Here is a 15,773-nt window from a genome sequence, read left to right as displayed (position 1 = left end):
ACTGCTCACTACCTTTGCTACAGCAGGTTAAGCTGGTTTGATGTTTCTTGAGTGGCTTACAAATGCAGATTGCTATTTTCATCCTTTAACTTTGCCCAGAGGAAACACTCGCTCTGCCAGTGTGGCCTATTGGCTGTGCTTGTGAGCAGATAAGAAAGATGGATGTCTCCAGGGCCCTAACACACACTGGAGCCACAGGACAAAAAGTATTTTCCTTTCCCTTAGGACTGAAGTCACGCCATACTCTATGAGGGCAGAGACATTGAGAGTGACTCGAATACTTTCTTTGGACCTGTGAAGTTTGCTTTCAATAATAATAGCTATAACTTTGAATTCAATAAACATAAATCAATACATATACATATGACTATAATGATATTGGATCATCTAATATGTTCCAACTACTATGCTAAACACAGCAGCTCATGTAATCCTTATAGCAGCTGTAGGAGGCAGGCATTATTGGGATTATCCTGCTATACGAATGAAAGGGAGTCTCAGAGATGTCTAATTATTATCCAAGATCACATGACGAGGAGCAGGAGAGCCAGATCTGAAAGGCCTTCTCCAACCCCAGGCCCATAGGACTACCCGCTGTGTATGTAACCTTTGCATAACTGCCTGGGCCCCCAGACCCCTCACCCTGCCACCTTCTTGTCACGCCCTCTCTCTCTGTGGCCTTTTTCAATCCAGATTGCAGTGTGCTGGAATTCCACCCTCCATGCCCAAAACTCACCACGCTTTCTGTAATTAAAATTTAGTCCATTTGAACAAAGCCTGGAACCTGACGATTCTGCCTAGTTTTCTTTGTCACCATGGCAACCAGATTCTTGGCTGAAACTGGATCCCTGGAGGTAAGAAAATGCAAGAGAAAAGCGATGTACAGAGAAGACTTAGAGCTGGGAAGTGGTTTCCTCCAACAAGCAGCATCCACTGTTGCCTAGGTCCTCGCTTGCCTCACCCTCCCTGACTCAAGGCCATTTTAGCTACTAAGTACCATCAAGAGCCTACCAAGATGCTTAAGTTCTCCTCCCAAAAATAGGGAACTCAAAGTAGAAAAGGAATTGCAGAACTGAAATTAAAGGTTAGATCAAATGCCTACAAAAATTACATGCTGATTTTGTGAATAAATTGGGAATTCATAAAACTTCATTATGCTTAAAAACAATAAGGCTTGCTTTTCTTACTTTGAAAAGATTTTCTGGCTTGCATACTGATGTGAGAAAGCACAGCCAATTGTAGATTGAATGTATTCCTGGTAGGCGAATTATTTTAAAAGTAGAATTATAAAAGCATGATTTTTTTTATAGTCAAAATGCTAACAAATAAAACTTGCTCACATTGGCCAAATACTTAACACAAAAGATGTGTAGGGTTTTTTTCTTTGTTTGTTTATTGGGGTTTTTTTTTGAGACAGGGTCTCTCTCTGTTGCCCACGATGGAGTGCAGTGGCACAATCATAGCTCACTGCAACCTCTAACTCCCGGGCTCTGGTGATCCTCCTGCCTCAGCCTCTCACTTCAGTCTCCTGAGTAGCTGAAATTATAGGCTCATACCACCACATCTGGCTAGTGGTTTTTTTTAAAAGAATTTTTTTTTAAGAGGTGGCCTCCAGCAATCCTCCCACCTCAGCCCAAAGTGCTGGGATTACAAGGTATGAGCCACTGTGCCCAGCCCTGGGTGCTTTTTAATATGTTTGCTGATGTGGAGTGGAGCCTCCAAAGGAATGCCTGAAATCACTTGGAATCATACAAATCCCCTTCACAAACCCTGAGAGCTCAGAGCAGGCAAGAAACATAGCTGGGGTGCGAGAGCGGACGGGTGGCCCCCGGTGAGCTGGGAGGCTCAAGAGAGGAAGTGGCCTCCTGAAATGAAATGGAAACATTTACCCAGCCAGCCTATCTCAGGGAGAGTGACTGTTTGAATGTGTCCAATAGATTCCAGCTGCCCTGGCTGGAGACAAGCCAAGAAAAGCCTGCTTCCCATTTTCCCTTTGCCCTAGGGGACTGGGAGGCCTTTATTTTTATGGGGTTTTGGGGAATGAGAGGGGCTGCCACCATCCGGCATTATTTTCTCCCCTTCAGCGAGGTGAGCAATGCGCCTTCTTTATCATTCAGCCCAAATAACTCACTTGACTCGTGGATTGCAAATCCACCTCTATTTTCTTATCAAAGTCCTGGGCCAGAGGGAGAACCAAGCAGTTGTCTCCCCAACATCAGGGCTGGCTCAGGGAGAGCTCTGTGGCTCTGTGATAAAATTCAAATGCAGAAGTTAATTAGCCAAGCCCAGAACCTCCTAGTAAGGCAGGCGGTGTGCAGTGAGCTCCTGGGGCCCTAACACCCAGCCTCGGTGTGACACTCAGAGTGCCAGGGCCTGGCTTTCTCACCTGAGAGGGGGATAACCGCTCCTGACTCTCTCCTGGTTTTTCTACAGGAAAGAAAAAAAATAACGATTCCTGTCACTTTTTCCCATCAGAGAAACTGTAGGCTAGAATTGGATAACGGATATGAAATTGCCTCAGGAGGTTTAAAGCTTTGCTACTCAAAGTGTGGCCCTCAGGCCAGCAGCCTCATTTGAGAGCTGGTTCAAAAGACAGACTAGACCCTCAGGCCTGCCGGAGACCTACTGAATCACAGCCTGCATTCCAACAAGATCCCAGGGCATTTCTATGCAAATTAACGACTGAGAAGCATTGATATACATATATTTTTTTGAGACAGACTCTTGCTCTGTCACCAGGCTGGAGTGCAATGGCACCATTTCGGGTCACTGCAACCTTAGCCTCCTGTGTTCGAGTGATTCTTCTGCCTCAGCCTCCCGAGTAGCTGGGATTACAGGCACCCACCACTACGCCTGGCTAACTTTTGTATTTTTAGTAGAGACGGGGTTTCACCATGTTGGCCAAGGATGGTCTCGATCTCTTGACTTTGCGATCTGCCTGTATCGGCCTCCCAAGAAGCACTGAGTTTTAAAACCCTGCAAATCATATCTTGTAAGGAATTGGTAGGTAATGATTCATTGAATGTCTGTTTTCTCTGTTAGCTCTACGAGGTCAGGCCCTGATCTGGCTTGTTCCCCACTGTACCCCACATTTTGTTTCAATGTCTGGCATACAGTAGCCACTCAATATTTGTTGAATTAATGAATAAACCTTATATCCTGTGTGACTGACCCCAGAGGATGGTAAGAATAGACAGGATTCTAAACTTACGCCCCGGTGAGAGGTGCCAAGCCACCTGCATTTGACATCTGGTTCAGTGCCCTGTGCAGTGGCGCAGTGGTTCTCAAGTTTGACCGTGCACCTGGAGCCTTGTTAAAAAGCAGGTGGCTGGGCCCCACCCTTAGAGATTTGGATTCAGTAGGTCTGGGATTGGCAGGACTGTGTGCATTTCTAACAAGTTCTGGCGGCGGCTGCTGCTGCTGCTGTCCAGGGCCCCCGCCTGGAGAAAACATAGCCTGGCGCATTGATGATACCTGAATAAATGTCTTCCTATTTTAAATACGGAACACGAGGATTCACAGCAACAAAAATATCAAATTGGCAGGAAAAAGCATTTGCAGACCAGGGAATATGGCTGCTATTTCAGGTCCTGGGGTGCTTTTCAGGTGGCTGGGGCAGCCTGAGATAGGGCAAGGATAGTGGTACCAAGGGGCTAGAGGATGGGATGGTGCCGGTGGCCACAGGTTATAATATGGGGCCCCCAGGTGTGGCTCCAGGGTCGCACCTGGCTGTATATCAGGGCCAAGCGTAAGTCCTGCAGGCTACAGTTTTCCTTCCCTTGCCCAGGCTCCTGAAGCGCCAGGGGTGGGACTCAGGTGGCTGCACTAAGAAGCCAGCCAGGCACTCTCGGGTTATTTACTACCAAACAGTAACAGCGATCGCCACCCATCTCCTGCGTGCCAGGGCTTGAGCTAGGTATTTTACAGATATTATCTCATCAAATTGTCACAGTAGCCCATGAGGTAAGTATACTAGTTTCCTATTTGCTGCTATAACAATTACCATGCAGTAGCTTAAAATAACGCAAATGTGTGACTACGGTGCTGAATGTCAGAAGTCTGACACAGGTCTTACTGGGCTAAAATTAGGGTGTCAGCGGGACTGAAGGCTCTCTAGCAGAGAATCCATTTTTGTGCTGTTTCCAGCTTCTAGAGGCCGGCTCTGTCCCCTGGTTCATGGCGTCCTCCTCCATCTTCCAACCCAGCAACATCGCATCTCTGCCTGCCTCCCGCTTCCACTCTTAAGGACTCTTTGGTTACGTTGGGCCTACCTGAATTATCCAGATTAATCTATTTTTAGATCAGATTAATGTCCTTAATTCCATCTGCAGTTTTAGTTTCCCTTCGCCGTGGTACCTAACATATTTACAAGTTCCAGGGATTAACATGTGAACATCTTTAGGGGCCATTATTCTGCCAACCACAGTGAGAGCTCCTGTGCGCCACCATTTTGGAGATGAGAACATTTAGGCTTAGAGAAAGTAGGCATTTTCCTAAAGTCACACAACTAGAAGTGGCTGTCTTAGCCTGGGTCTTAGTCCAAAGCAGAACCTAAAACGTGCAGGCGAGTCCTCTATTGGCGAGTGTCATCTAGTGAGCGGGAGAGATGGGGAGCAAAGCAGGGAAGGAGAGGGACGTACAAAGATGCCGCATTCAGCTGCTCATTGCCTGAGGATAGAGTGAGAAAGGGAAACCATCAGCGTGTGCCGCCTCCAGATTCCAGGTTGTACCTGCCAGGCACCAAGCAGGTTCCTGCTCCCTCCTTGACTGTCTCCGAAGCCCAGGTGAGGTGCTCTTAGGTTGCATGTAGGTGCAGCGGGATTGGACCCCACTCGGTACTGGTCACCAGCCCCCTGGCAGAGGCTGAAATAAGACACAGACGAGGCTGAGAGACTGAATGGTGGCATAAGCGTGTCATGTGAAAGCCAGATACCTCTCTCTGACCCTGGACATCCGACCCCAGCCGCTGTGTCTTAGCCCCATCACCACAACCAACACGCACCCCCCTGGGATGATAGAAGTGCCACTCAGCTGAGAACCCTGACCTCCCTGAGAGGGGCAGCTCTGCTCCTGACATCACCCTCGGCGCTCAGGGGAGTAACCCCTTTCGGGAACATTCTAGCATGTGAAAGCTCCTCTTTCAGACATTTGCACCGGAGTCTTTCCCAAGCCCATTCCCCACCCCACCCATGATGCCCAGCCCAGCGGGTAGTGGCTGCAGCGGGGAGGGGAGCCTGCCCTCTCTGAGTGCTAGTCTCAGTCAGACCACACCTATCGCTTCATAAATAGGCCCAACCATTTTTTAAAAAGTTTTTAATGTTGTGGGTACACAGTCGGTATGTATATTTATGGGGTACATGAGACATTTTGATACAGTCATGAAATGTGTAACATCATATCATGGAAATTGGGGTAGCCATCCCCTCAAGATTTTTTGTGTTACAAACAATTCAGTTATACTCTTTTAGTTATGTTTAAATGTACAATCAAAGTATTGCTGACTATACTCACCCTGTTGTGCTATCAAATACTAGGTCTTACTGGTTTTTTCTATTTTATTTTGTACCCATATTTTAACCCTCCCCACCTTTCCCCCCCATCCCCACTATCCTTCCCAGGCTCTGGTGACTACCCCTCCAGTCTCTATTGCCATGAGTTCAATTGTTTTGATGTTTAGCTCCCACGGATAAGTGAGAATGTGTGATGTTTCTCTTTCTGTGCTTGGCTTATTTCACTTAACATAATAGCCTCCAGTTCCATTCATGTTGTTGCAGGATCTCATTCTTTTTTATGGCTAAATAGTATTCAGTTGTGTGTACGTACCACATTTTCTTTATCTGCTCATTTGCTGATGGGCACGTAAGTTGCTTCCTAATCTTGGCTACTGTAACTAGCGCTGCAACAAACATGAGCATGCAGAGACCGCTTCAGTCTACTGATCTCCTTTCTTGTGGGGATATACCCGGCAGTAGGATGGCTGGAAGGCAGCTCTATTTTCAGTTTGGCCCAACCACGTTGAAGGGCAATGTGGTGACAATGAGCAAAAGCCATTGAAAACATGAACCTCTTTTGCTTTTCTGGGCATTTGTCTTGTAGAAATAATAAAAGCATATACACAAAAACAAGGTTGTTCTTCTCAGTCTTGTTCATAACAGGGGTATGTCAGGAACAACTTAAAACCCATCAGCTGGGAGACACTGTGTCGTAGGATACATACACTCAGGGAGACATGTTTACAGTTCATCGTTTTGTGCAAATGTTCCTCTTTTTGCCCTCTTCTTGCTGGTGTGAATTTCCAACATTTGTGCAATGAATGGATTTCCATCGTCACTGAGTCCTGTTGATTTTGCCTCCAGATTCCTGACTGTAACCCACGGGGCCCGAGCCTCTGGGCCCTGCCTTCCTCTTCAGCCCATGTGACACCTCTCTCTGCCCCAGCTCAGAGACTAAGATGTTCCTTCCCTACTCAAGACCCGCACACAGGGCGTGGCCTCTGTTTGAAAAGTCCTCCCTCCCTGCCTCGTGTCCTGTGAACATCCTCCCATCCTGTAGGTCACATCTGCGCAGTCACCTCCTCAGGGAGCTCCTTCCTGGCCTTGAGTCGAAAGTCGCCCCCTCTTACTCTGTGTAGTGTCCCCATTCTGTTCGTCACCACCTGCCATTATAAAGTACAGTAGGGGAAGCGGGGGGTTCAGTGAGGCTTTAGCTGAGAGGGACATTGCGGTTGGTTCTGTTCAATTCCACCTATAACCCCATAACCCCATCTCCAGAGCTGCTCAAGTCCCCTGCCCTCGGTTCAGAGGGACTTACAAGTGTCTAGGACTCACAGTGAGGCGGGGAGTGGTGTACACGCTGTGCCTGTGGGGTGGGGGAGGGGCCCGCGGTCAACGACAGCCCATCCACTCCCTTCCCACGGAACGCGCCCCCCCCCACCCTGTCCCCTGCCTCCCCTGTTCTTATTGCCACGCTGTCTTCCCACGCTCTCCTTTCTCCAGGTCTGACCGCCCTTCTCTGGTCTCTGAGAGAGGAAGACAGTCTCTGCAGGCTGCATGCCTTCCAGAATCTTCCTTCGACACTGAGGGGAGTGTGCTTCTGATTGGTGTATATTGACTTGGTGTATGACAAGGAAGATAGAAACAAAAATATACAGAAAACAACCAGTTAATTTTTCTTATTTCTTTTTTTTTGAGATGGAGTCATGTTCTGTCACCCGAGCTGGAGTGCAGTGGCACAATCTCGGCTCAACCTCCACCTCCTGGTTTCAAGCAATTCTCCTGCCTCAGCCTCCCGAGTAGCTAGGATTACAGGCGCCTGCCACCATGCCTGGCTAATTTTTGTATTTTTAGTAGAGACGGGGTTTCACCATGTTGGCCAAGCTGATCTCAAACTTCTGGCCTCAAGTGATCTGCCCGCCTCAGCCTCCCAAAGTGCAAGGATTACAGGTGTGAGCCACCACGTCTGGCCACGTGCTTAATCCTTACCATATAATCCTGACCCATATCTATGTATTTGTTTAGTTCCCATCTGACACCTGAACAGTGTCCCTCCCTCCCCATCAAACTTATGTTCACCTGGAAGCTCAGAGTATGACCCTTTTTGGAAATAAAGTCTTTGCAGATGTAATAGTTAAGATGAGATAATATTTAATTAGGTTGGGCCCTAAATCCAGTATGACTGGTGTACTCAGAAGAAGAGAAAGATTTGGCTAGGCAGCGGTGGCTCACACCTGTAATCCCAGCACTTTAGGAGGCTGAAGCTGGTGGATCACTTGAAGCCAGCAGTTCAAGATCAGCTTGGCCAACCAACAAGGTGAAACCCTGTCCCTACTAAAAAACTCAAAAATGAGCCAGGCAAGGTAGCAGGCACCTGTAATCCCAGCTACTCAGGAGGCTGAGGCAGGATAATTGCTTGACCCAGGTGGTGGAGGTTGCAGCGAGCCAAGATCACACCACTGTACCCCAGCCAGGGTGACAGGGAGAAAAAAAAAAAAGGCCGGGCGTGGTGGCTCATGCCTATAATCCCAGCACTTCCGGAGGTCAAGGTGGCAGGATCACGAGGTTAAGAGTTCGATACCAGCCTGGCCAATATGGTGAAACCCCATCTCTACTAAAAGTACAAAAATTAGCCAGGCGTGGTGGCGGGCACCTGTAGTCCCAGTTACTCAGGAGGCTGAGGCAGAAGAATCGCTTGAACCCAGGAGGTGGAGGTTGCAGTGAACTGAGATCATGCCACAGCACTCCACCCTCGGTGACAGAGTGAAACTCCAGCTCCAAAAAAAGAAGAAGAAGAAGAGAAAGATCTGGATACAGAAACCTAGACACATGAAGACAGAGGCAAAGACTGGGATGAGGCATTGTTTAGCCAAGGAAGATGAAGGTTGACAGCAGCCGCCAGCAGCTGCAAGGCTGGGAGGGACCCCCACCAGAGCCTTCAGGGACACCTAACTTCAGACTCCAACAGGTGAGAGAAAAAATGTCTGATGTTTGAAGCTACGCAGTTTGCAGTAGTTACGGCAGCCACATAATGAGCACACGCCCAGTAAGACCCTTAAGAACCTGGAGGGCAGGACCCACGTCTGTTGTGTTCACTGTTGAATCCCCAGTGCCTGGTGCATAAGTGGTCCTCAACAAGCCTTTGTTGAAGGAAGGGGCCTAATCTTGAGCAGGGCGACTGAAGCAAGAGGGAAGCGCACAGACTGACTGAGCTGCTTAGTCCCACGGAGAAAAACAGCAGCAGGAGAGGAAGAAACTGCACTTGGCTCTTCCTTCCCCGTCTCACTCTCAGATGCTGAAATAACTATTTTTGGTGAATGCAAATCATAGCTGTGGCCAGTGTCTTCAGTCGGAGGCCACAAGCGCACACGCTGAGCCAGGGTTACAGTCACAAGAGTTTATTTTTAAAGTGACCACGCCTGACCTTCAGGCTCAGAGGCTGCAGACTCAGACTTTCCTGGTCAGGGCCACCCCAGGGTGGCCGGCCATCCTCAGCAGAGAAAAGCCACATGTTCCAAAATGGAAAAGGCGCTCAGCCTTCCTCCTCCACCGCAGCTAAGGAATACCTTCCCCTCCCATCTGTCGCCTACACGCTGACCGCTTTCTGGCGCGTTTAACACCCACAAATCACATCACAAGCTGTTGCTCTTGGCTTGCAGCTCCAGTTTCTTGAATTCAATTATAAGTATGAGCATGCTATGTAGCCCGCAGGGTGCGGCCGCTGAGAGAATGCTCTCCCATGAAGGCGGAGAGCTCCCTGACCTCTTGATCATCCCCAGAAGGGACAGGAAAGCATTCTTCAGGACTGCTGGATTTTTTTTTTGGTCTTAATTGAGCCACAAGTAAGCAGTAGTCAACTGTCCATAGGTACAACATAGGTTGTCAAAGACCAGGATTCTCTCATATCTCAGAGGTTCTCCGGTTCCCAGCTGAAGAACACCTTCAGCTGGGCACGGTGGCTTATGCCTGTAATCTCCGCACTTTGGGAGGCTGATGCGGGACGATTCCTTGGGCCCTTCAGCCTGAGCAACGTGGCAAAAGCCCATCTTTACAAACAAATACAAAAATTAACTCGGTGTGTGGCGTATGCCTATAGTTCCACCTACTTGGGAGGCTGAGGTGGGAGGGTCTCCTGAGCCTCGGGACGTCAGGGCTGCAGTGAGCCATGATCGTGCCACTACACTCCAGCCTGGGCAACCTAGCAAGAGCCTGTGCCAAAAATCCAACCAACCGACCAACCAACCAACCAAAGAACACCTTCCTCAAAGGTTCAGTTAGGATTGGGAAAAATAGTATTAACCTGGTAGGACTCAAGGTAACTTTTTTTTCATTTCATAAATTGTATTTGCCCTATTTAATCTTTACACCAATAAAGAGGGACTCTGGTACCTTCTGAACAAACAAATGTACACATTACCCAACTATACCTGAGCTGGGCTTCCCTGGGGGCTCTGCACACTCACTCCACACCCACCATGAGAACTACTGCACCTGTGGCCTTACTGAAACAATGAACTGAAAGCTCCATGCAGCTGATTCAGAAAACATCAAGGAACTGTGTAGATTTCTTACTGAGGGTTTCTAAGGGAGGTGAAGAGGGGCCGTATACTACATCATACAGCACAAGTTCTTTTTTATTTAAAAAAAAAAAAAAAGAAAGACAGGGTTTTGAGATCTTGCCCAGGCTGATATCGAGCTCTTGGGCTCAAGCAATCCCCTGCATCAGCCTTCCAAAGTGTTGAGATTACAGCTGTGGGCCACCACGCCCAGATCTTTTTTAAACTTGTCTTTAAACATGTCGTTTTACCCTAAAGTCTCACCCCCTGACAATGTCCAGGACTTCAGTTCCAATCTCATAAGATCAAGGATTTATGAGAACCAATATGAGCTCACCCCTGTGGAGATGCATGAGACACAGCCATTGCCCTCGAGGAGCTTATGACTGGGGAAACAGAAATGAGGCAATTCTAGAGCAAACGGGATGTGCCATGTGCTAAATGCCCAAAGAGTTCATAAGAGGGCAGGTGGGTGCAGTCTGGAGAAGTCTCAGGAAGCTACAAGGACAGGTCGAGAAGGATGGGTCAAGTCTAACCAAGTGGAGGTTGGGGAGCGGGCATCCCATTCAGGAGAACCTATGTGAACAAAAACTTGGGGGTAAAAGGTGGGAAACAGGAAAGCCATGTGGTGAGTGATGGATTTCCCCAAGCACATGCATAAACCAGTCCCATTGCTTTAAAGTGGGACTTGAATGACAGCCGTCCTTCAAATTCTCTCCTTCCTAGCTTTAGAAAGGCTATGGCGTAGTGGACCGGCAGGCAGCCCGCCCTGCATTTACTGAGGATTGAGGCTCCAAAGACTATTTTTAGGTTGGTTGATTGAATCTGGGCATGCATTTTCCCACAGAAATAAAGTTGTATGTGGTGGTTAGCAAAGGCGTAGTGAGACTGAAGTACGTGCGCGTTGGGGGTGGAGGTGAGGGTGAGGGTGGTAGTATGCTGATTAGATTAACATAGTTGTGGTAAGCAGGCCTTAAGCAAGTAAGAAACTTCATGAAAAACTGATATTTTTCAAATGGGTTATTTCCTTTTTTCTTTTTCTTTTTTTTGAGATGGAGTTTCGCACTTGTAGCCTAGGCTGGAGTGCAATGGCACAACCTTGGCTCACTGCCACCTCTGCCTCCCAGGTTCAAGTGATTCTCCTGCCTCAGCCTCCCAAGTAGCCGGAACTACAGGCACCACACCCGGCTAATTTTCTGTATTTTTAGTAGAGACAGGGTTTCACCACGTTGGCCAGGCTGGTCTTGAACTCCTGCCCTCAAGTGATCTGTCCGCCTTGGCCTCCCAAAGTGCTGGGATTACAGGTGTAAACCACTGCTCCCAGCCTCAAATGAGTTATTTTAAAAAGTCATCACATTTCTACAATATTCCATGGGAAGCTGGTGGAATGGATCTGGGGGGCTACACTGCTTTAGGCTCCTAGACCATCCTAGAAGTGCTAGTGGTGACCCTGAGCTCCATATTCCAGAGCTCAGGTGTCCAGAACCAGAAGCATGAGGCTTGCTGGGCTTCAGTCACACAGCAGTGGAGGGGAGACTTGAGGCTTCACTGAATGGGGTCTGGGGTGAGTCTAACATCTTCAGAGCACAGAACGTCCTTGACATCTTGGCAACCATTAAGGCCAGATGGCTAATCCGTGGGATTCAGCACAGTAGTTAGAATCCAGGTGGGAGGAAATAAACAAAGGCAGGCAGGTGGCTGGGGTGCAAATCAGAAAAGTTCACTCCTGCCCAGCAGGATGTCAGGCACTGTCTAGTGAGTTTGGAAGCAGTATCTAATCATCTAAGGCAAGGTCTGGAAGAGCTTGGGATGGTGTTGGGCTCCAAACAGCTGGCTGAGATCCAGGAGCAGACTCAAAGCTGTGTAGGGAAGTTGATACAGAAACCTAGAACTCTGAGCTGAACCATCATGGCAGGGGTCTAAATAGAATAGTATGATTTGGGTAGTTTATGTGGACCCAAAAACTAACTTCCTTCTTTCCTTCCTTCCTTCCTTCTTTCCTTCCTTCCTTCCTTCCTTCTTTCCTTCCTTCCTTCCTTCCTTCCTTCCTTCCTTCCTTCCTTCCTTCCCTCTTTCCTCTCTCCCTCCCTTCCTTCCCTCTCTCCTCTCTCCCTCCCTATTCCTTCCTTCCTTTACTTCCTCCCTTCCTTCTTCTCTCTCTCTCACTCACCTATTCACACCATGTGCCAAGCCAATTCCTAGGTGAAAAGGATACTATAGTTAATATAATCCCTACACTCATGGAATTTGTAGTCTGAAGGGGAAACAGACACGTAACAATGGTTAAATTTATAATGGTACAACTAAAATTGTAGACAGTGCTTCAAGGATAGACAGCATTTAACAACAGTAAGGGGGAATCTAATTCGGTCTGGTGGGAAGAGGGCTCTGCAAGGCTTCCCTGAGGAGTGACATCTGAGCTGAGACCTAAAGGATGAAAATTTAGCCAAAGAAAAGGGAAGAAGGGGCAAGGCATGGTGGCTAACGCCTATAATCCCAGCACTTTGGGAGGCTGAGGTAGGCAGATCACCTGATGTCAGGAGTTGGAGATCAGCCTGGCCAACACGGTGAAACCCTGTCTCTACTAAAAATACAAAAATTAGCCAGGCATGGTGGTGGGCATCTGTAATCCCAGCTACTTGGAAGGCTGAGCCAGGAGAATCGCTTGAATCCAGGAGGCGGAGGTTGCAGTGAGCTGAGATTGCACCACTGCACTCCAGCCTGGGTGACAGAATGACTCTCCAACTCAGGAAAAAAAAAAGAAAGGGAAGAAGGGTATCAAGGCAGAAAGGAAGATGGCATGTTCTGGAACTTGCTGGAGAGAGTGAGCAAAGGGATGGGATGTGAGACAGCAGGAGCAGATCACTGGGTACAAGTCTGGGGCTGCCCAGGGTGGGCTGGGACTACCATTGCCTCCTAGTGGAGCTGAGTCTTTGAGTATTGATAATGTCTTTGGATGAGAATAACAACTACTTCTTATAAGGCACTTTCTATATGCTACATGCTTTATATATCTTATGTTTTTCAATCCTCACAATCCCCTAAGGGATTAGTGAGGTTGTCTTCCTATTTTTACAGATGAGAAAAACAAAGGTTAGAGAAATTAATGAACTTGCCTAAGGCCATACCACCAAAAAGTGAAGGAATTCAAACCAGGAATAGGGAGCTGGTGGCTCTGACAGTGGCAGGGAGAACTCTGGTTGGTGGTGGAGGTGGAGGGGATGCTCAGAGCTCCTTCCTATGTGTGAATCATTCCTAAATTGAGGATTAGTCAGAGATTGGCTCCGTTGTTACGGAAATAGTGGGCTGGGTGTGTACTCAACCTGAAGCTGCGAGGGCTGAATTTTTCTCTCCAGGAGACATTGTGAACCACAGAAGGCAAGTCAGCTTTTAGGGGCGAGTTTTAAGTGGAGAAATATCTCCTTCTCTAACGCTTGCAGGTGGCTTTGAGGATTGTGGAAGAAAGTCACAATGAAGAGAACTTACGTCTTTGGCCAGATATGCTCAAGGGCAGGGTGTCCCCAGGGAGAAGAAACCTAGCACTCCTTCTACAGGCTGTTCACACAATCACTAAGGACCACCTAGGGAAGATTTGGAATGTGTTGGGGAAGGAATTTATCCCAAAGATAACTCAGGGACTTCCGGGAAAGTTTTTATGCCTGCAATGCATAGAACACCCAAGCCCTTTGAGTATAGTAGGTTTGGGAAAAGCCTAAGATTGGCTTTGGTGAGATAGATATCAAAATAGCAAAAATGAGAAGCATTGTAGAATTTAAGAAAAGCAAAATGAAGTCCTTTCTTGGGGCTAACACTCCTACCTTAACTATAGCCCAGGTGGTGTGTTCCCTATAATTTCCAGGGTGTCTGACTCTGTATATGAGAAGCTTCCCATTTCAGTTTGACTCTGATATCAGTGGTCTAGGCATAATTGCTGTTCAAACACCAGGAGGCGGGACAGGGATGGAATGTTTGACGTGGGACTGACATCCATTTATCCACACAACCAACATTTCTGCGAATGTATTAGTGCGAGACATTTCTTCAGGCCTGTTATCTTTAATGGTCTTTGGACTAGTTCAGCCCTCATCGTTAAGATTAGGAAGTCATGGCTGGGCGCGGTGGCTCACGCCTGTAATCCCAGCACTTTGGGAAGCCGAAGCAGGTGGATCACCTGAGGTCAGGAGTTCGAGACCAGCTTGGCCAACATGGTGAAACTCGTCTCTACTAAAAATACAAAAATCAGCCAGACATGGTGGTGTACTCCTGTAATCCCAGCTACTCGGGAGGCTAGGATGGGAAAATTGCTTGAATCTGAAGGCAGAAGTTGCAGTGAGCTGAGATTGTGCTACGGCACTACAGTCGGAGACAGAGGGAGGCTTGGTCTCAAAAAAAAAAAAAGATGAGGAAGTCATCCTGTTGTCCAAGTTGTTTCTGTGACTGGCAGCAGTTGGGTCTCTTTCCTTCTTTGGGGGATCATCAGTACAGCAGGGCTGGATATAGAATATTGCGAAGGAGGCCTCTGAGCATACAGGAGGTTGTGCACCAGCTTCTGTAGCTGGAGCCCCTGCTTGAGGAGGCAGTGTGGTCACCAGGGAGGAGCTTGGCTTTCCTTGCACAAATCCATTTCCTAGGCGTGACCTCAGACAAGGTTCTTCACTTCTCTTTGACCCTAGCTTCCCTTGACTGCACAAGAGAAGCGATTAAACCTTCCTCACTGCCTTGCGGTAAGGGTGACATGAAATAATAAGCAACAAGGTTGAGGGCAAGTTTTAATGACCCTATATATAATTTTCGGTACATTTCAAATTTTCCAAAATATGTAGGTGCCATAAATATCATCTGATATTTTTTTTAATTAAAAAAAATGTAAGGAGGGAAGGTCGGGGGTGGGGTGAGGAATAAAATACTACTTATTGGGTACAATGTACATTACTGGGGTGCTGGGTACACTCAAAGCCCACACTTTACCACTGCACAGTATATCTATGTGGCACAACTGCAATTGTACCCACTAAATCTATTTAAAAAAATATTTTTGCCGGGCGCTGTGGCTCACGCCTGTAATCCCAGCACTTTGGGAGGCGGAGGTGGGTGGATCACGAGGTCAAGAGATCGAGACCATCCTGGTCAACATGGTGAAACCCTGTCTCTACTAAAACTACAAAAAATTAGCTGGGCATAGTGGCGCGTGCCTGTAATCCCAGCTACTCAGGAGGTTGAGGCAGGAGAATTGCCTGAACCCAGGAGGCGGATGTTGCGGTGAGCCGAGATCGCGCCATTGCACTCCAGCCTGGGTAACAAGAGTGAAACTCTGTCTCAAAAATAAATAAATAAATAAATAAAATAAAAAAAATATTTTTTAAGTTGAGGACAAAAGAAAGGGGATTAGCACATCTAAAACTTTGATTTCTGGCACACAGCAAGCCAATATGAATCTTAGCTATTAACGAGAAGGACCTCCTGCCTCCCCTCTTGGGATGCAGGCATATCTAAACAAGTTTGGGGAGCCGGAGAAGCTAGCCTACCATGGCTGTATTTGCACGATGGTCTGAGGCTCCTCCTAGGAGAGAATTTGTGCTAAAGGAAGAGAATTAAAGTTCCCAAGTTTGATTGAGGGCAGCGGATAAAAGCTGAAGGGCATGGGTATTCATACTTCTGAGCACAGCCTTGTATTTGTCCCCTTAATTCCTCACTCTGCCCCCTCTTCTAGATCCCATGGACTCCT

The 15,773-nt window shown here is 47.7% G+C and overlaps 1 long non-coding RNA gene across 3 annotated transcripts; it reads left to right on the top strand.

Moving 5' to 3' along the window:
• Positions 1-465: 465 nt before the first annotated feature.
• LOC116529405 lies at positions 466-7,190 on the top strand. Of its 3 annotated transcripts, none has more exons than XR_004259493.1 (4): positions 466-598; positions 762-854; positions 2,877-3,003; positions 6,996-7,190. It is a non-coding gene; the product is annotated as an uncharacterized LOC116529405 (long non-coding RNA). The 3 variants fall into 3 exon arrangements; XR_004259495.1 differs by having other exon boundaries at positions 694-854; XR_004259491.1 differs by having other exon boundaries at positions 466-854.
• The last annotated feature ends 8,583 nt before the right edge of the window (positions 7,191-15,773 follow it).

The sequence above is a fragment of the Sapajus apella genome, unplaced genomic scaffold (genome assembly GCF_009761245.1).
Source record: "Sapajus apella isolate SASKATOON/1434 unplaced genomic scaffold, GSC_monkey_1.0 scaffold3, whole genome shotgun sequence".
Lineage (NCBI taxonomy): Eukaryota > Metazoa > Chordata > Mammalia > Primates > Cebidae > Sapajus > Sapajus apella.
Note: the sequence above shows the minus strand (reverse complement) of the source record. Positions and strands in the feature narration are given on the sequence as shown.